Source organism: Muscardinus avellanarius (assembly GCF_963383645.1).
Source record: "Muscardinus avellanarius genome assembly, chromosome: 17".
Taxonomy (NCBI): domain Eukaryota; kingdom Metazoa; phylum Chordata; class Mammalia; order Rodentia; family Gliridae; genus Muscardinus; species Muscardinus avellanarius.
Genome location: NC_137803.1, coordinates 1,619,350 through 1,641,826, shown reverse-complemented (window position 1 = coordinate 1,641,826; position 22,477 = coordinate 1,619,350).

Genomic DNA, 22,477 nt, shown 5'->3' with positions numbered 1-22,477 from the left:
CCCTCCAAAGAAGTACTAAGAGAGAATGGAAAGAGTTCCATTGTCTAGAACTTAGGCCAAAAGTGTGACTCGTAAAAGACAGAGAGGGTGAACTGGATTTACTGTGAAGGGGCTGAGGGGTAAGGGCAAAGCCTTGCTACAGCCCAGAGTTGTGTGTGACATTAACTCGGAGACACACTTTTTAAAAAGCGAGTTTCCCATTATATTGTGCATAACTGCACCTTCCTCGAAATATCTTTGCTCCTAACAATGTGTATTATGATGAATTCTTATGATTTTATTGATTAAAGTGTATATGATAGCTTTGAAATGGATTGCCTTTATTGCCATAAGCAGTAAGTACTGCCCCAGGAACTGCGAGCTCACGTGCCAGTCCATCTGGTTTTGAAGATTTCCCACTACGAATGTTCTCTTAAGAGGCATGTCCTAAGTGATTGGGAATTTTTCTTTGTTCTTGACTATGTCACCAACTTAATAGATGGGCTCCTTTTTGTTAAGGTTTAATTTTAATGTTATGGCTTGGTTACTTTTATTTTGATTTAATTATAGTTTTAGTAAATACGTGAATTGTTTTTGTGGTTCTGAATATTAAAATGAATATATAAAGGTTTCTATTTTATTTAATCTTTCTTTCTTCACCTTATATTTGAACACTGTGTAGTTTTTTTGCTAGCATTTATTTTAGTCATACTTAAACAAATATTTTATTTTAACATATAAGTAGGATTCTCTCTATCTCTCTCTGATTTCTCTTTCTCAATTTACTTCTTTATATTAGTTCATGTATATAAATGTAGACATAGCAACAGAGATAATCTTCTGGCTGTTCTCTATTTTTAGCAATGCATCCTGGTAATCATTCTCAGTCAGTGGGGAGAGATATTATTGTTCCCTATTGATGAGCATCTAGGTTTCCAATATTTTGTTAAAATAAAACAAAATGACAGTCAGCTTTTCAATAGCCTGGTTCCTATTCTTCCTATTGCATTTTTTGGGCAGTTCATGAAAGCAAGGTTGCTAGCTGAAAGGTCTATCATACTTGCAATTTTGCTGAACAGAGCTACATTTCTTTCAACATTCCTTTTCTGAAAAGATGGAAGCTTTCTCTCCCATCTCTTATTGTTCCTCTCTGAATCCTCAGCACAATCGCCTTCAACATCCCCTTTATGAAAATCCAGGCTTTATCCAACATGCACCATAAGACTCTTCCAGGCTTTCCCCATGGCCTGTCCCACAGGTGCTTCCACAATCAGCTTTTCAATGGCCTAGTTCCTGTTCTTCCTAGTGCATGTTTTAGTAGATTCGTGAAAGCAAGGCTGTGATTTTTACAGCAGCATCTCCACATCTCCACACCAATTTTTATCTCAGTGCAGGCTGCCGTAATGCACCACCATGCACGAGTGGCCTCAGGAGCCCCTTCTATTTCTTACAGCCCCGTAGGCTGGAATCCAAGATCCAGGTGTCAACAGACCAGGCATCCTCACCTCCTCCTGCCTTCACCTTTGGGTTGGGTTACAAGATTTTAACTTGGGGAGACACATTCAGTTCATTGCAGCAATCTCATGATAGATATGTATGCAGTAACAATGAAACTCACACAAAAATAAAACATTCTTTGCCAAGGGTCACAGTCATTAGAAATACCAAGGATGAAGTTCTCAGTTTCTGCCTACCTATCAAATGTAATATTGTTTGATTGTTAAAAACATGCACAAACCTTTAAGAAACATCCTGTTTTGTGTTTTTTCCTTGATGAATGCAGTTTCAAATTGTATTCTGTATAACTTGTATCAAAACCATACTTTATTTATACAGGATAGTCGATTAATATGATACCCATGTATCAAGGTTAGAATCAAACTAGAAATCTAATTTCTTGGATTATACCACTTACGGCAATTTCTTTCACCAATTAACTTCTGTCTTTGCCTGTTTTTTGTTTAAATTTCAGTAAAATATACTATGGTGAATATAAATAACTCATCATTATAATTTCCATGTAGAGATTAGTGATGATATTTTTACTATATCTCCCAAAGTTTGCTATTTGATGTTCTACCTTAAAATGCTCTTTAGAGCTAAATATTACAAACTGCCAATTATGAGAAAACGTACATCCTAACATCTAGTTTTATTTTACCAAAAATTACAGGTATTCTTTACTAACTGTTCTACTACACAGTCTACTCCTCTACTAAGCAAAAGTTTCTTACATGTGCCAGATAAACATTGTTTTGAGTCTTATAAGTGTTCCAGTGGATAGAAAAAGACAAACTGTTGGCACAGAACATGGGATCAGAGCAAAGGAGTATGAGGAGGAGCTAGCCACCAGGTGCCTTGGCAAGTGGAAATTGTTGAAGGGAAGATGCTGAGCTAGGTTGTGCCTGGCAAGATTAAAAAGTGTTCTACCTGGAGTGCTCTTCCCTGGGACAGGGAAGGTAGAAAAGGAGACTGGAAAGGTTAGGATGATCTCACAGGTCTTTACTGAAGATGAGGAGATTGTTTATGCTCAGAATTGGAGAGCAGAGGGTTGTTGCATGTGACTTGTATGTTAAAGGGTCATAGGAGGAACTCTAGATGAAAAAGGAAATCCTATAGAGGAGCAAACAAGATAACCTAAATTTGGGGATGGGAGGGGAGAAGAAAATTCTCTAAAGCACACAACGTACTTAAACATATTGAAGTCAACCACTAAGCCAAGCGTGGGAAGCAGGGATGGGGAGGGAATGGAGTGGGAATTGAGTAGGGGCTAAGTGGGCAATGTGTACATGTATGTCCACACAAGATTTTTAATCCCATTATGATGTATGAATATAATGCACCAATAAAAAATTAAAAATAAAACAAAAAATATCTCCTGCTTCTCTTTGAGAAATGACAGCAGAGAGCAGGAATTAAATAAGGGCAGTGTGCACTAACCAGGCAGAGATGATCATTGTGCGTTGTTTGGTAGCAGCAGACAGGAAAGAGGAGGTCACATCCCGGGTTCTTTGAGGTAGAGTGACAAGATCTACTATCTCTTGAATAGCAAATGTGAAAAAAGGCTTCTCAAGTTCTCTAGAGATAGATGGGTACAAATAAAAAATGATATCAGTGTGTTCTTCCTTCAACTCAGCAATCTTCAAATATCTCCTGATGAATTCAAATATTTATTTATTCAAATTCTGAGATTTAAAAAGAACAAATGTATGGACCTTCCATATATTTTAAGGGAGTATAACACTGAGTATAACAGGATAGAAATCATCTGAGGCTATAGCAAATTGCAACACGGTAATTTCTAATCCATGTTTGAATGTATTTGTGTGTGTGTGTGTGTGTGTGTGTGTGAGGTGAGAGAGAGAGAGAGAGAGAGAGAGAGAGAGAGAGAGAGAGAGAGAGAGAGAGAGAGAGATTGAAGGAGACTGAGAGAGACAGACTAGGGATTGAACGTAGGGGCATTAAATCACTGAGCTGCACCCTTTCTTTCTTTCTTTTTTTCTTTCTTTCTTTCTTCTTTCTCTTTCTTTCTTTCCTCCTCTCTTTACTTTTGAAAGAAGGTTTCACTAAGTCACTGTGTGCTGGCCTGGAGCCTATGATCCTCCCGTCTCAGCTTCCTCTCAAGCACTGAGATTACAGGTGTGCTCTACCATGCCCAGATGCATGCATTTTTAAAAATAAAAAACACCCTCCAGGCCTTTTAAAGTCCTTGAGGCACATGGATACCTGATAATAAACACACCAGATAGGCTATTTTTGTCAATTTTATTTGCTTTAGATCATAACTGGAAATTTGGACCATAATATAAAGATGTGATATACACATTTTTACTTGGTCAAAATTGTTTAAAATCATTTTAACTTCATTTTCCTAACACATATGAAGTAACAATATTTTTATAATTTTATTCAAGCACAGGTGTGCCCTTGGGCTTGAAGGATACAGAATACATAGAGTAAACTCAATTTCTAGTGAGAAGTGCTTATGCTTTTTGTCTTCCCGTGGAGTTTTATGGTTTCTACCCTAAACGTTATTCTCTTTGATAGAGTTGATGTATGTAGAATAAAAACTGGAACTTAATTTTTCACATTAGCCACACAGGGCCAAGATTTGTGCACTACTAACTGCTTTGTGGAGTATTGGGGTGGGATGGGCCCGGAGTGCTGGAGGATGTGACCCTCGAGTTCAGTCGTGAGGCAGTTCTAACATGTTGAGACCAATCAACTCCCTACTTAACTCTAGAAACTGAACACTGATCGATGCAGAGTTCCAACTTGAAATTTTTTTTCTAAAATATCAACATTGCAAAGTATTGCAGCAATTTGAAGGGAAACTCAGGAATCTCTAAAGCACTAAACACTGTAATTTCTGCTCATCAAAACTTTAAATTCTTTTCTAAATGAAGAACATTTTGAGATGATTAGAAGAAAGCACAAAGATGGGTAACCACTTGACTTGTGGATGAATGAGAGCACAAGGAAATGAGATTCGTGCCCATCGCTCTCCAACATGGCAGTCGCAAATCGCCTGTTCGTTTCCCCAGGCTCTAGACTTGACTAGGCGCAGGATGTGCATTCTCTCTGGAAGTCGTCTGAGGAACGATAATCTGTGCCCTCTCACTCTCCCCAATGCGAGCCCGTCTCCCCCGACAAGCATATGTGTGCTCTCTCAGCTCCTCGCTCTGGCTTGCTTTGTGACCTTAGGCAAATCACATTTTTCTATCATAGATTTCTCATCTGCGAAATGATAATGTCACACGTTCCCTCCCATCTCGACACAAATGACTGTCTTAATAGCTGTGAGGCACCATTAGACTAAGCAGCACAAAATACTAAAGAGAAACAGGCAACCATTCAAAACAAATATAAAACAAAAACTCCCAAGTTTCATCCACAGTCATGCATTGGTGGGACTGCTGACTTGCCATTTCCCTCCCAAAGTTGCCAGGCTGCAAAAGTTTGTGACAAGATAAAATAAATAAGTGCAATACTTTGTTTCTGTCTTCGGTCATTTTGTGCTGCTTTAACAAATCCCACTCCCAAACTGGGTAACTTATATAAAAAAATTGATTTCTCAATTTTGAGGCTGAAAGGTCCAAAAGTAAGGGATTAGCATCTGGCAGCAATTTGATGCTGTGCCATTCTATGGTAGAGTCAGGAGGGCAAGAGAGCCCAAGCATCTTTAAACATGGTGGTCTCCCGAGTCGTGGAAACAAGGAAACATGCACACATCTAGAAATAGCAGCCTGTGCTATTCCTCTCTGTTATTTGTCATCTTCAGCATCCTCATCATGTCTAACACCCACCACCACCACCATCTTCATCCTTAGCATCACACCACCCCTCCTCATCTCCACCACCACCATCATGCCTAACATCACCACCACCATCTTCATCCTTAGCATCACCACCACCATCTTCCTCATCTCCATCACCGCCATCATCTTCATCCTTAACATTACCCCACTCTCCTCCTCCTCTTCTCTATCACCCTCATTATTATCCTCATCACCATCATCATTACCACCATCATCCTTAACATCACCACCACCCTTCTCCTCCTCATCTTCACCACCACCATCATCTTCATCCTTAATAGCATCACCACCCTTCTTCTCTTCATCCACCTCCTCTTCATCACCTCCATGCTCCTCTTTACCATATGACTATCACCCTAATCCTTATCATAGCCACCATCTTCCCTTTCTACTTCAGTTTCATCATCTCTACCACCACCACCATATTCATCCCTCCTCCTGCTCCTCACCTCTATCCTCCTCCTTATCATCATCTCCCCACCACCATCATTCTCATTATCATCCACACCACCACCATCATCCTCATTATCATCCACACTACCATCACCCGCCTCCTTCTCATCTCCTCCCACCATCACCACCATCATCTTCATCCTTAACACCACCATCACTTTCCTTCTCCTTAATGCCACCATCTTCCTCATTATAATCATCACCATCATCACCAACACCATCTTTAAAATCAACCACCACCATCCTGCTCCTCAACCTTCTCCTCATCTCTACCACCACCATCCTCCTCCTCATCATCATCACATTATCACAGTTATGGCCATTCATCATCATCATCATCTTTATCATCATCACTATTATAATCGCCATCACCAACACCATCACCATTACCATCACAATCATCATCACCATCCTATAATCACTATTATCATCACCATTACCATCACCATCACCAACACCATTTCAACCACCAACATCATTATTGTCACCATCACCATCATGATCATGATCATCATCATCACCACTATCACCATCACCATCACCATCATCACCATCACCAACACCATTTCAATCACCAACATCATCATTATCACCACACCATCATGATCATGATCATCACCATCATCACCATCACCATCATCACTATCCCCATCATCACTATCATCACCACTATCACCATCACCATCACCATCATCACCACTCTTACCATCACCATCATCGTCACGATACCACCATGATCATCTTCTCTTCATCATCATCATTTTTATACAGGAATTGCCAGGGAAAGAGAGACCTTTTGTATTAAATACTCCTTGATTTTATTGAGAGTCTTAGTTTTTTTAATAAATAAGATAGACAGCAACAAAGCTAATGGACAGACCATGTACTCCACACTAACAATCAATAAACATATCACATATCATTAAGTATCTTCTAAATTTCACACTGTGTTTTGCTGTCATCCCAATGATGACATACCATGGTGCCTGCTTTTTTGAGGCTTAGGTGAGTGATTCCTTAGAGTTGCATTGTTTATGTGTACTGGGAGAGAGAGAGCTGGCTCAGTGTCTACACTGTCCCCATCACTGTAATGCACTCTGCATTCTGAAATGGGTATGCTTGCTCATGGCAATTTTCAGTCAGTGTGACAGACAAAGGCATCCCCAGGCTGTGCCTGGCTGGCAGGTACCCCGAACTCACCACTTTCTTTGTGGCCTTCCTTCTGGCTGCTCAGTGCTCCTGCCCAAGCTCATTTTCTAGTTCTTGAAGGGCACCACGTGACCTTCCTACAGAGAGCTCCGGGGCATGGTGGCTGAGGGATGTACGTCTCCCTTTCTCCTGGTTGCAGTCTCTGGTTATCTTTAGGTTTAGAATTGTCAGTTGGCAGCTATTTTATCTCAGCATCGTAGAGACTGAGGATCACAGCATCTTCTGTCCTCTATATTGAGAAGTCAGCTCTCAGGTTTTACTTAAAGTTATTTTTTAAGTTGTGATTACTATCTTTCTGTATCCATTGTCTTCTGAAGGCTGAACTATGTGCTAGTTCTAGACTTCTTTTGCTTTATCAGCTAGATGGGATCTCAGAGAAATCTAAAGCTAACAATCCTATGAGCTTCGGAATGCTGTCAGTGTTATTTTTAGATATTACTGCTCTCCCCTGTTCTCCCTCAGCTCCTTCGCTCCCTCCTCGTGGACCTACCTTGATCTTCTCCCACTAGCCTCCTTTCTACACCTCAGTCTATAGCCCTCCTCTCCACATCTCCCTTTATTTTTCTCTATGTTGTGGTCTTAGGAATTTATTCCATCTTACCTTCCAGATCACGACTTACCTATTTTATTTGGTTCATTCATTGATCTGGTTTTAATTTCATTGGGACAATACACATATGTATACATATAGATGTATGGTCAGTAAGCACGTGGGAAAGGCTTAAGATCTAGATAGCCAAAGCAATATAAACTGACACCCAGGACTGTGTGCTTGTATACTTGTATCATACTGAACCTCGCTATGCTGTATATTTTCAAGGCACTAGGAGAGGGGCTTGGTGGCACCTGTTTGTAATTCCAGTACTTGGGAGGTTGAGACAGGAGGATTGTAGGTTCGTAGCCAGCCTCAGCTACTTAGTGAGACTGTTTCAAAATGAAGAATAAAAATACGACTGGTGGTATAGCTTAGGGGTAGAATGCCTCTGGGTTCAATCCCTAGTACCACAAAAAACCCTTTAAGTTACATTAAAACTATTAGTTTAGATATGTCACTGATATGATTGATGGGGTTAAAATAGTGTTACTTTCTTTCTCTGGCCATATGGCAAAACAGAGAGAGAGAGAAGGAGAGAGGGAGAGAGGGAGAGAGAGGGAGAGAGGGAGAGAGGGAAAGAGAGAGAGGGGGAGAGAGAGGGAGAGAGGGAGAGAGGGAGAGAGAGGGAGAGAGAAGGAGAGAGGGAAAGAGAGAGAGGGGGAGAGAGAGAGGGAGAGAGAGGGAGAGAGGGAGAGAGGGGGGAGAGGGGGAGAGAGGGAGAGAGAGGAGAGGGAGGAGGAGGAGGAGGAGGAGGAGGAGGAGGAGGAGGAGGAGGAGGAGGAGGAGGAAGAAGAAGAAGAAGAAGAAGAAGAAGAAGAAGAAGAGAACCCCAATACAAAAAGCCCCAGATTGCTGTTAAGAAAGCATAAGAAAAAATTAACTTTGTTTTCAAAATTTAGGCTAAGCTTGGAATCAAGCTTGAAGAGTAAACACAATCTAAAGGTGAAGGGCTACCAGGAGTCTGCAACGATAATGGAAATTGAGCAAATAACAAACAGCTACATGATATGACTGCTGCTTGGTGTAGTCTATCACCTGGTAAATATGGTAGCAAAATCCACTGCAGTCTAAATGATGTTAAAGCAGCTGGCAGAAAGCAACCTGGGCTGGGCTCAGCTCACCCAGCAAGTGTGTGAGTCTGCTGCCACCTGCTGGTGAGAGGCGCTCACGAGATGGACACGCAGGCACTTCCAGAAAATCCAACTCCAGGCCCAAACTCCAGGCCCTCGTTAATTTTTCTGAGAATGCAAACACACACTGTGTCTTAAATGTATTAAATTTGAGAGATATATTTTCTGGGGAGGTAGAAAATAGGACGGTGTAGGAGAGAGTCCGGACAGTAAGGCGACCTAACTGCAGGAGTTGGGGGAGGAAGAAGCAGCACCCTAATGCCACGATGTCATTCATACGCACCAAAGTCAGTCACGAGCCAAACATGAGGAGGAGGGGGGGCAGGGATTGGGGAAGAGCTTCATGAGTGATGTGTGCACGTGTGTCTCCACCATCTGGTACCTCATCAAAATACATGCTTCCATACAATGCACTCATACCTACACACAGACCATGTGTTCGCTGACTATAATCGCCAGGCCTTGGTGATTAAGATGGTACCTCACTCAGTATCTCCAGTGGCCTCAGGGTCATCATGAAATCCTGCTATAGGACAAGTGGACCCTGTTTTAAATAAAAAATAAGGCTGGTAGTGAAGCTCAGAGGTAAAACGCTCCTGGTTTCAATTCCCAGGACCACACACATGCATGTGTGTAAGCACATACACACATGAAAACACGTACAAGAAAATAAACAGGGCATATCAAAGTGGTACGTGATGGGATTTTTCATACACAATGTTTTTAACATGAAGCATCATGCATTTTGAGTACCCAAAGTACTTTAAGTAATCTAGTTAAGTATTGTAAAATAGAGTAGGACTCATTAGATGCAATCCTTCTCCTTGTTGTTTAGAAAGAAGAGTAAGAGCGAGTCAGGGTAGCGTGAGGCAAATCCCCAGACCTTGGGACTGAGACTGGTGTGCTTGGACCAGCAGGAGGGCAAGGTGGGCAGGGCCGAGGGGGCCAGTGGTGCTTGACCTGGGCACAAAGGATGGAGCAGAGGGCAGGTGGGCAGGGATGGGGGCACGTCATAACAAAGCTCACGGACCCCGGAGAGCGCAGAAATGGGGGGGGGGTTCTAACTAGCTGAAGGAAGACTAGAAACAAGCACTTAGAGGAAGAAAAGAAGGAGCACGAAGCCCACAGCCTGGGGTGCGGCCACCAGCATGCCCACGGCAAGGTGGGTTCACGAGGACAGAGGGCAGCCCATTCACAGCCCAGGCAGCCTGGATCCGAAAACCAGAAATGGCTCGTTGGGAGGATTTGTCTCATTGTATTCAGCATTTTCTATGATGGAGATGATATTCTCAGTGGGATAAAACAGAAAATAAGAGCCATTCAGAATTCCAGTGCAGGTCCTGGGTTTCCAGGGAGGGCAGACAGGGCTATGAGACAAACTTTGTGAGCCATATAGAAATTGGGACTCTATGAACAAGGGTGGTAACTTGGGAGGCGGAATACCAGGCTGACTACTGAGGCTGATGAATCTCAGTACGAGAAGTACATGAGACCAGGCTGAAGGATGAACAGAGGGTTTCAGGCAGAGGCCAGGGCAAGCCACTGTGGAGGGCTCAGGCCCCCGAGACCACGAGCCCAGACCTAGAAGACCAGGGAGCTGATAGAGCAGACATGGGAAGACCCCACTGAACAGAAGTTAGACAGTCAGGGCGGGTCTTGGGATAGCTCCGAGTGATGGTCAGTCTCTTTGGGACTTAGTAGCTTTGGAATAGCAAGGAGGAACTCAGTTACAAATATGTTGGAGGACAGTCCGAGTTTGATGTGGAGCACCTCAGCATACAGATGGTGGTGACACTGTGCACGGGGGAGGGTCTGTGGCTCTTGTGAAAGGAAGGATGCAGAAAGCGCTGCCCTGCCCCGGGCTCAGGCTGGTGCACCTGTCCCAGGCCATCTGTACTAGCTTCACAGAGCACCTGTATCAGGCAAGGCCAGCATGGGAACCTCAGAAAGGATTGGCCAAGAACACTGGCCCAACCTCAGAGACGCCAGGCACCCTCCTTCCCTGGCCAGTGTTGCAAACTGTGGCTTCTTTACCACCATAGCCTTCCCTGTCCTTCTGTCCATAGATTGCCCTCATCTGTTCACAGCATTCAGTCTAGAGGATTCCATCCTCCCTGAACCCTGCCCCACCTTGCCCAACGGGAGCCTGAGCTCAGAGTCACCCCCTCAGCCTCTCACTGTGATGCTTCCTGGTTCTCCAAAGTGCCCTTCTGGGGATGGAACGCATAGGCATTCTACCTCCAAACTACACCCCCAGCCCTATGTTTAATTCTTTATTTTGAAACAGGGTCTCACTGAGTTGCAGAGGGACTCACTATGTAGCTGAGGCTGTCCGCGAACTGGGATCTTCCTGTCTCAGCCTCCTGAGTGCTGGGATTACAAACATGCACCACCACACCCAGCTCAAAGCGCCCTTCTTGTTGAAGCATAGCCAGAAATGCAGGTTTGGTTGGCAACAGTGTTTCTGTAGCCACCTGCACACAGGCATGCCCTCAGCTGCAGCCCTGTAAAAATGCGTGTTTCAGAGCTGATCAAGCAAAAACTCTAGGTTAAGTTTGGTTGCCATGAATGCTCCAAGGAGAAAGTAGAAAGAAGAGTCTAAGAGTGTGACCATCAACGGTGTGGATTGCAGATGGTAGGGATGGAGGCAGATGAAGACGTAACAATGGGTTGGCATTGATCACGCTCAGCCCACTGGCCACCATGTCTCTGTCTGCTTTTATCTTCTCTCCTGAGGTAGCCCTAACCTGTTCACAGCTCTCAGATTTTTATCCAGTATTGACTCTTCCTCTGAAGTACAAGAATAGGTGTGTTGCACTATCTATAGGATGAGCCATCTCTCAAGACCCAGGAAAACCTTCCAGTAGATACCTCTAAGGCTAGACTTTTCCAGTGTTCCTTCTTCATGCCACAGACAAGCACACTACTTGTCCCATGGCTTAATTTAAGTAAACAGAAGACATCCCTGAAACTTCCTGTCTTTCCTCTCACATCCGTTCAGCCCCAGTTGATGCTGATTTAATCTGCAAATATCCCAGCAAAGCTTCCACCTCTCCCACTCCAAAGCCGCTCCCTAGGTGCGATCTGCCGCGCTCTCTTTACAGTGATAACCTCCTTCCTCGCTGGGCTTTCTCTTTCCTTCCTATCCACCTCCAATCTGTTTTGCAATGTGTTGCCATGGTGACCTTTATAAAACAAAATCTGAGCAATGATGTGTGAGCCAGCACCCGTCCTAGGAAACACAAGCTCGGGACATATTGAATGCAGTGAGCTCTCTCAAGCTTGTTGGGAGGACCGGAAAGCAGAAGTCAGGACTGCTGTTTCACTCTAGCGGTGCCCCACGCATCTGAAAGTAGCCCGGTAGATCACAGGTGTGTGTTCACAGGCGAGAGCCGCAGGAAACCGCCACCCATAGCACCACAGCCCAGCAGCAGGGCAGAGATCAGGGGCTGCCAGGTCTGGTTACAGAAAGAACACACCTGCCTAGCTGCATCCTCATGCCTTGCAGTGAGGGATGGCCACAGGTGACCCCAGAAGATGTGTCCTCCAGCCTTACACCCCACCGCGGAGCAGGGGCCAAGAGAAATGGATGATGGTCTGCAATGGACATTATCCAGCCCACATAATTTCTGTTTAAAATAACTCCACAGCTTCCGGTTCTTTGGAACGTTGACTAGAGTGCTGGACTTGTGCTAGTCTTTTTTATTGGATTGCAGTTGTTAGGTCCTAGAGACCCCCTTACCCGGACAACAGAGAACTCACCAGAGGGTGTAAATCACAGGCAAGGTTTATTGCTGGCATGCCAGGGTCAAATCTCCCTAACCAGCACACAGGCCAGTCGTCAGAGAAGAGACCCCGACCACATTTCAAGGTCTACATTTATAGTCGCAGAAGGGGTATTCACGTGGGGTTCATATCTATTCAAGAAAGATTGGGACAGGATGTATCCCGGATTCAAGAAAGCTTGAGTCAGGATGTTAGGATGTTATCTCCCTTGTACCAGGTGTGAGCCCAGCCTTGAGGCTTCACTGTAGATAAGGGAGTGGCACAGGCAGGCTTTCAGTTTACTTCAAGGAGAAATAGTTCTCTACTTTTAAACTTAAAAGAAACAACTATTTTAACATTTCCTAATAACAATGGAATAAGCAAACAGTTCTACAGAAGCAGTAGCTTGTCAAAAACAACTTTTTGTTTTACACTTAATAGCAAAGAACTCCACTGCTCATCACTTCTCAAGCTGTTTATCATGCCAATAAGTTTCCTGAGAGATGTCTATGCGGGGAAGGACCTTCAGCTAGAGGACCTTGAAAGCCATTTGGCAAGACTCAGAGCTCATTGATTAGAGGAAGCATGCTTGCCTCCCAGCCTGGCATTCCACGCTGCTTCTCAGGAGCCAGAGTTGCTTCCTTAACCCTTTAAGCAGAAGCCTGCATCTCAATACTCTCATAATGTATGATTACAATTCACCAATTAAAAGGGGAGGGGGCTGGCTCTCACAGACAGCACTCTTACACAGTCATACATTCTAATGGGGTGCAAGATGGGAGAGGCATATATGTACACATCACTCACTTGGCCCTTCCCCAATTCCCATCCCATTCCCTCCCCCCTTCCTCCTCATATTTGCTTAGTGATGGACTTTGATGTGTTTGTGAACATCCATCATGCACATTAGGGAATTTCCCTCTTCCCCTCCCACCCCTCAGTTCTGTCACCTTGTTTGCTCCTCTATGGTTTCTCCTTCTGGCCTCTCCTCTCTGCGTCCCACATGCGGTCATCTTCCTCTAGGCCTGGGTGCTGGGCAGCCTCTCCCACTGGCTCTCTGAGCTCCTCAGGACCTGCTCCCATCCACCCAGGCTGGCTGAGCACTGTGGGCTGGGCACCAGGCTGTGTTCCTTTCCACAGCCTCATCAACATCATCACTTACCTTGGACTTCATGACTGAACATCTTGGCCCTACCTAGTGAGAGAGAAAAGGGTGGAGACAGTCCAGAAGATGCATAAAAGACTGCAAGGAGAGAAGAAACATGGGATACCAGGGAACGTAAACTACCCTGGGCAGAGAGGCACAGATGGGTCCTTGAGGCGGGGAGGCGCCAGTGAAGGGGCGGGTGAATGATTATGAAACTTCAAGAGATTTAATGTAGGATCCACAGACCACAGAGGGAGGATGCTAGGATAACTCTGAAGCACTTAAAAGAGGGAGAAGGCTGGCCAGAAGAGAAGAAGAAACACAACGTTCTAGCGATGTGCTGGGGACCGACCCAGGGGCAAGGCTAGAGGCTGGGTCAGAATTAGTCCTTCCTTTCCTGATAGACAAAATATGTTGGAGTCTCGACCTAAGATAGTGCTGGACAGGGAGGAGAGATGGAGAGGATGGGACAATTTAGACAGATTTTCTGAAAATAAAATAAGATTTAGTGACTGTTTTTCAGGACTCAGAGAAATAGAGAAGTCCAGAAAATGGTCATTTTTTTTAAGTTGGAGTAGCAACTATATGATAATACAATTGAGTGAAAATAAATATATAGAGAGAAGTGTGTCTGGGGGAAACATGGCAAGCAATATGAAAACTCCTAATTGATCTTTTAAAACCAACTAATCCTGAGTTATCTCTATATTCACTAGGCTATTGATAAGAGCTGGTGGTTATTGGGTATCCTGTGGTCAATGTTCTTTAGATAATTTAATCATGTGGGAGATGAGAAAATAATTTAGTTTTAGAAACTCGTGATAAACTATTCTTAAAACCCAATGTACCTAAAAGTTCTATTGACAACAAGCTTCTGAAACTTTTAACTCTATTGGAGTAGTAAGGCTGGGCTTGTTTAAAGATTCCATGACAAACCATCACGAAACAAAGCAGAGAAGCTTCTCAAAAGTAACAGCTGTGCAGAGAGGATGTGAGTCAGCAGGCAGCTCTGGGCTATGCCCAGAAAGAAGGCTCACCCCCCGAGGGCAGGCCTTCTCAAACTTGAAACAATTTTTGTTCTGAGGATAAGAATTGTGTAGAAAATATAAAAATTTAGAGGAAGAGGCAGAAGCCAGATCATGGAGGAAATTAGTTAAAGCTGTGCTGTTTGGATTCTGTACTGAGGGCTGTGGAGGGCGAAGGGGAATTGACTGGTCTTAATCAGAGGGTGTCGTGGTCGTGTTAGACACAGCGTCTTGCAGCATCTCCTAAGCACGACCATCGCGTACGCATCTCCTGACGATGCAGAAGCCAGCTCACACACTCTGGGCACAAAACTCTCTGGTTTTAGCATCTCCTATCAAGGTATCTATTCAAATACATTACTATCTCCTAAAAATGCCTTTCAGCCAACTTGAAAAAACATGGGAAAGCATTTGCTGAGAATGACTGAATCACACACTTCCCTGAAAACAGTCAATAGCTTATGATACATACAGCCACCTCATGGGTTCCATGTCAGTCCACAGGACCTCCTCAGTAATTCAGAAGTCTCAGGGTGGAAGTAGGATGTGATGAAGGGGTTCTGGGACTACTACAGACTCTTATATAGCTTGCATCCCCATTCACCAAGAGCAAGTGATCGCTCCAATTCACCAACGGTTCAGTATTCTCTGAGAGTCAGTAGGCGCGGGGAGTATGGATGTGTAGACACCACCTTTGTCCTTCATTATGGGGAGAAAAAAGGCATTCACAGAAACAATCTCAATAAAATGAGATAATGCAAAATCTAAGATCAGCTGCATGTATGATTATTGTATATATGCATTATTCTTATGAATTAATAGCAACCTGTCCATAAAATATAAGAAAGTAATTATATTTTAAAGAAAAAAGATAAAATAAACCATTTATAGTTAAATTTAACTGAGAAGGTGAATAAAGGTCTGCACACTGGAAACTACAAAACTCTGATCAAAGAAATTGAAGACAACCAGGTGTGGTGGTGCACACTTGTAATCCCAGTCCTGGGGAGGCAGAGACAGGAAGATTGCAGATTTGAAATCAGCCTCAGATATTTAACAAGACTTTCAGAACCTAGTGAGACCCTGTTTCAGAATAAAAAAGGGCTGGGGATGTAGCTTGAAAGTAAAATGCCCCTAAGTTCAATCCCCAATATTCCTTTCCTCCCCAAAAAATAAAGAAAATAAACTGAAGATAAGAAAGAATTATAACTTGTGTTCGTGGATTGTAAAAACTAGTATTATTAAAATGTCTATCCTACAAAGTGCTCTACAAATTCAATGCAACACCTATGAGCATTCAATGGTATCTTTCACAGAAGTTCTTAAAAATATTAAAATTCACAGGGAAGCACAAGAGACCCAGAATAGCCAAAGCAATCTCGAGCAAGAAGAGTGAGGCAGGAGGCCTAGCACCACCTGATTTCGCAATATACTGAAAAGCTACAATAATCAAAACAGTATGGCGCTGGCCTAAAAACAGACACATTGACCACTGGACCAGATGAGAGAGTACACAAGCAAATTCATGCATTTGGGACAAAATTGCCAAGGAAAAAATTTCCAGGAACAAAAGTGCCAAGAACAAACATGGAAAAGAACAATAAATGGCATTAGGAATGCTGTCTATCGACATAAAGAAGAATACAATACACTCTTGTGCATTTTCTTGGATTGCAGGTTTGAGGCCAGTCTACGCAGCAATGTGGGAGCCTGCCTTCCAGTAAAAAATAAAAAGGGCCGGGGCTATAGCTCAGTGGTAGAGTCTTCCTGAATTAAATTCTCAGTACCACAAAAGAAAATAAAAGTGTAGAATATTCAGCCGTAGGAAAGGAGACATCGCCCTTTGTGATGTGGATGAGCCTGGAGGTTATCTTGAACTGAGCCATGCACCTACAGATGAGTGCTCAGGACCCACTTACATGTAGACTCTAGTGAAGGCTGAACTTAGAAACACAGAGAGTAGAGCAGTGGTTACGAGGGTCTGGGGTATGGGAAAGACTGAGGAAATGTTGACAAAAGGGTATAGTCTCAGCTGTGCATGACATGTTTGTGGAGAGCTAGTGTATGTTATGATTACTGCAGCTAATATTACTGAATTTCACAGTTGGAATTTGCTGAGAAAATAAATTTTAAGTGTTTTCACTACATAAATAGGAACTATTTGTGGTGATGGATGTATCCCTTAGCTTGATGAGATATTCATTACACAATGCATATGCATGTCAAAACTTCACATTATATTATACCTTGAGTATGTACAGTTTGTCAATTCTAGATCAAAAAGACTAGAAAATATAACTAAATATAAAATTGACAAAATTCTAGAATAGTGCTTGTGTCTGAATATGGTATGATTGTAAAATACAGAGCCAATTCTGTCAAACTCGTTAGGCAAGGAGGTCTGTGTTGAGGAACACTACCTCTTCAAACAAACCACAAGTGGTCTTTTATGGCCTTCAGACTGACAGGTTGGGACCTTCCCTGCAGGGGTGGGATCTTAGAAAAGGAGGAGACTATGCTGGGCGATATCGTGAGGGGAGCCGTTCCTAAGAGTAGCCCCACCCACAAGACATAAACCTTAAGAGGAAGGGCATTTTCCTTTCCAGTGGCCAAGGAGCTCGGAGGTCTCCAGGAGTGGTCCAGCCCCTATCACGGAGAGAAGACTACATTAAAATTGTTTTCAGTGCACCTGGTCTCTCTCGCCTTTTTACTGCGCCAAAACCTAATATCTGGTGCCAAAACCTGGGACGATTACTTTATTTTATTTTAATTTAATTTTTAAATTTCCTGCCACTGCTGCCTCGGCGTGCTCTGGGCAGCCTTGGCGGAAACCTCCACCTGGATCCACCAGGGTGCTTGATCTGCTGGGACACCCCCCCCCCCCCCCCCGCCGCTCCAGGATCACTGCCGCTGCCGCTGCCCCCTGCCTGTCCAGACTGGAAACCGTAAGCCACCTTCCATGTTCCGTTCTCTCCAGCCATCTCCCCAGCCCTGGGCTCTCCAGGAGAGCTGGTGGCCATCTTCCCAGCCTCAGGCTCTGCTGAGAGCCAGTGGCCATGTTCCCTAGCCCTGCACTCTCTTCCGGACAGCTGGCAGGCATCTTCCCAGCACCAGCCCTGCGAGAGTGCCTGTGGCCATCTTCCCAGCCCCAGGCTCTGCCTGAGATCCGGTGGCCATCTTCCCCAGCCCAAGCCCTGCACTCTCCCTGAGAGCCGGTGGCCATCTCACCACCCAGCCAAGCCCAGGCTGCCATTTTAGACCTCATCTGGCTCTGATTCCATCCAACAGCTCCACAAAGTTCCCTCCTGCCTCAGTGCTTCAGTTTAAGTCAGCACTGGCTGATAACACTACATTGTGGTAAGCTTACCTTTCCTTGGACAAGCAGGTTCTGGCTTTTAGCCTCTTCTGGACTTGGGCTCACGGCTGTTAAATAAACCCAAATATTTGGTGCCCAAGTTCTCCGAGGATAGTCAGGCTGCCCTACAGTTGTGTAAAGGGAACAGAGACGTCCTTCTCTAACACAACCACACTGTTTCCAGATGTTAGGCAGGACCTTGGGACACCAAATTCCTGTTTACATCCTCACTTGCTGACTAGTCATGAGGGGAAGCCAGTCATCTAAAATAGACTCCCAATCCGCACTAGGCCATGTTCTGGTTAATCTCCAGACTCTAGGTTTATCCAGGGAACTGTGCCCCAGTGGCTCATATTTTTATGCACAAAAGTCTGGCCCACTTATGAGTTGGGTAATGGTTCTCGGTGGCCTGAGATGGGTACATTAGATCTTAAAATGTTAACTGATCTCAGTAATTTTTGCAAACAGGCAGGTAAATGGTCGGAGGTTCTGTACGCACAGGCTTTTCTGTGTATGAGTTCCTGGCTTTCCCTTTCCACCCCTCCTGACTCTACTGCTCGAGTCATGCTGGCTGGGGATTCCCGCCAGCCACAGCTGCCATCTTGGTCACCATGTGGCAACTCACAGGTGCCACATGGTGGCCTTTCTGGGTCACAGGCCTGCTATTCTGCTAACTCAAGGTCCCCATTCCGTGATGACACGTGGATGCTGGAGTCTGACCCAGCTGAGTTGCAGGCCCCATTTCCTGATGACCCGGACCCACAAGACTTCTCCTTACCACCGCAGTCGTCATCGTATTCCGGGGCAGCCTCCCATTCTAACCCATTCCTTTCTCCCCTGCTTTCTCCCTTAAGGAACCAACCCTTACCTCCCCCTCACCTAACCCCGTAGGTCACCCTACCCGTTCCAGAGACCCCCCACCTTCTCTCTTGGCCTCACTTCATGAGGTGGCTAGTGCAGAAGGTATGGCTGGTGCAGAAGGCGTGGTCCAGGTCCATGTTCCTTTTCCCTTCCTGACCTTGCTCAACTTCAAAAGATACTGGGTTCTTTTTCTGCCAATCCCTCTGGTTTTATTAAGGAATTCCAACATATTGTACAAGTATATGATTTAACTTGGCGGGATCTTCATGTTATTTTAACCTCCTCTTTAACTGCAGACGAACGAGATCATATTCTTAAGGCTGCCAGGAAACAGGCCGATCATACTCACCTAACTAATCCACAGCTCCCTACCGGAACAGCTGCAGTTCCTTCTGAGGATCCCCACTGGGATTATGATGACAGGGGTCAGGGAATAAAAAAGACAAAACACATAATACTATGGCTTCAAGCTGAGCCCAGGGTAACTCTCCAGGTAGTGGGTAAGCCAATCTCCTTCTTGATTGATACAGAATCTACCTACTCTGTCTTCCCTTCCTTTTCAGGACCTAGTTTCCCTTTACAAATCACAGTTCAGGGGATTGATGGCATGCTCTCTTGCCCACATACTACAGGCCCCCTGTTATGCCATTTAGAGACATTTATGGTTAACCATCCATTCCTGATTATCCCTTCATGTTCAATCCCCCTTTTAGGTAGAGACTTGTTAACCCAAAATGGGGCTGAACTCTCATTTAATTTTCCCATGGCTTCTGTTTCCTCTAATATAATTTTAATGGCTGCAGCTACAGTTGATGACCAGGAAGCCAAACCTCCCCTTCCAATAGATTTGGTTGACCCTATAGTATGGGATACCAGCACCCCAGTTGTGGTAACCCACCACACCCCAGTCTGGATTGTCGTACGTGAACCCACTATTTCCCTGCCCACTCCCAGTTTTCCTATATCCCTCCTTCACAGATGTGGGCGTAAACCCATTATTTCTCATCTCTGGGCCCAGGGACTGCATATCCCTACTAATCCCCCTTATAATACCCCCATTCTCTCAGTTAAAAAGTCTAATGGGACCTATAAAGATGCAGTGGTCCCAATCTACCTAGTCATCCCTAATCCCTGTACCCTCTTATCTCAGATTCCCCCCAATACCACCCAGTTTTCAGTTCTAAACTTAAAGGATGTGTTTTATACAATTTCTCTGCATCTTGAGTCATACCCTCTTTTTGACTTCACTTGGGAGGACCTCGATGCCCAGGTTGCTCAACAACTAGCCTGGACTGTCCTCCCCCAGGGTTTTTGAGATAACCCACACCTCTTTGGACAGGCTCTAGCACAGGACCTCCTCCAGTGCCCCTTGGAGCCTAGTTCTCTGTTACAATATGTAGATGAACTTTTACTTTTTAGTCCCTCCCTAGAAGTGGCCAAATGGCACACTGCCCTTCTTCTTAATTTTCTTGGAAGCAGGGGTTATAGGGTGGCCCCACATAAAGCCCAGTTATCAGTGCCTGAGGTGCGGTATCTAGGCCTACATCTCACCTCAAACACCCGAGGACTAACTGCTGACCGGGTCAAGGCCTTACGAGACTTGCAGGCACCCACCTCAGATGACCAGATCCAAGAGCTGCGAGTATCATGGCCTGAACTCCTGCTACCAGCTCTGGCCCGTGTAAGGGCCACCCCTCAAAGCCCCACCTTTATGAGCCCCTTTTAATTGCTATACGGTCACCCTTTCCTGCTTAATCATGTTCTCCCTTCAGATCCCCCTCCTTTGTCTTCCTATCTTCCTTACTTGTCTTTTCTCAGTCATCTTCTTAGGGAACATGCTGACCGGTATCTTCTCTAACCCGGGACTGAAAAAGCAGCTCCACACCCTGCAGTCAAGGCCCTTAAGCCAGGGAATCAAGTCCTCCTCAAGTCACTTCAACCAAAACATCTCCAACCATGGTGGACTGGGCCCTTCACAGTGATCCTCACCACACCTACCGCAGCCAAACTGCTGGGGGACCCCAACTGACATCATCTTACCTGGCTAAAAAGGGCTCCATTACAACAGTCCCATGACAAATTCTCTTGCACAGTGTTGGGGCCTACTAAGCTTCGTTTTTCCCGGCATAGTTCTCTTTGATGTTTTATTTTAGCAAATCAACTTGTTCACATACTATGGTGCTCTCCCTCTTCGGATGCCATACTGTCATAACTCCTCATCTGCTAAAGTCTCCCCGAGTACACATCATCAAGCTGTTCAGTGTAACTTCCAACTCATGCTGCAGCCATATTCCCACCTGCCCACTTCTGGAGGACCCAACCTCTCCTGGCTGAGGGGGCCCCTTACAATGCCCCTTGACAGCAGGAAGTAGCTTAAGATTCGAATCCCCACCCATTATCACCAAAAGGCCAGGATGACAGGTTGGGTCCCCCCCACAGAGGCGGGACCTTAGAAAAGGAGGAGACTCAGCTGGGCAATATCACGAGGCAGGTGATGTCGCAAGAGGGGTGGTGTTTCCACGCGTAGCCTCACCCACAAGAAGTAAACCTTAAGAGGAAGAGCATTTTCCTTTCCAGTGGCGGAGGAGCTAGGAGGTCTCCAGGAGCGGTCCAGCCCCTATCCCCGAGAGAAGACTACATTAAAATTCTTTTCGGTGCACCCGGTCTCTCTCGCCTTTTTACTGCACCAAAACCTAACACAGGCAAAGCATAGGAGATTTCGGATAAGTGTCAAAATGGGCAACCACCATTGGCTTTGAGATTCAAGCAGAACTCAGCATTCTGAAGTGTTCCAGGCTAAAACTGGCCTGTGCAGATCCCGCAGTTTTCATATGATTTCTACCACTCGGTTCCTAAAGGCATGATTTAAACTGACTCCAAGCGTTATATCCGTTATGCTGATATGACTGTTAAGATCAAGGCTTCCTGACACTCTCTATCCCCGATGCTCACCAGCTGGACTCTGCAGAGGTTAGCAATAGTAAGTGCTCGCCAGTGGTACTCTAAATGTTTAAATGGGATATAAGATTTAATGGAGAGATAGGCTAAGCTCTTTTGTGGAGTGCAGTGAGTCGCTGGCTTTGAGAAATCTACAAAGAAGCCATGGGTTGATTTAATATCAACATTTCCCTATCTTTCAGCAATAAAGAACAGAGAAGGCGGAGAGGAAGTATTTTTCATGGATTCTTTTTTGAGTAACTCTAGCAGGATATCAAAGTAGGAGGAAAAGGTGGGTGTGTAAAGGCATCAGTGAAGAAAGGAGGCACCTGAGGTGGTCACTGCTGATGCAGGTGATGGGCACATGGGAGCTGTGTCTACTGTTATATATGTTGGAAAGTTTCCATGACTATTAAGTTTAAAACTGTTAGAAGAAATAGGTCAATAAAATAGTGAAATATTTCTGAAAAAAATTATAGTTTTGTTAAGTAATTTTAAAAGAGTAAGCATATTTATTAGCCAGTAATATAGGAGGGGTGTTTTGATATGTTCTCAATGCAATTAATATAACTCACTTTAAAGAAAAGAAAACAAAAAACCCCCACATCAACAAATAGCTTAGAAATTTATAGGAAAACTGAAGAGGTGGTTTTAAAACATCAGCATTATATGTTCATGTGTTATATGAACAGAACCTGTAATT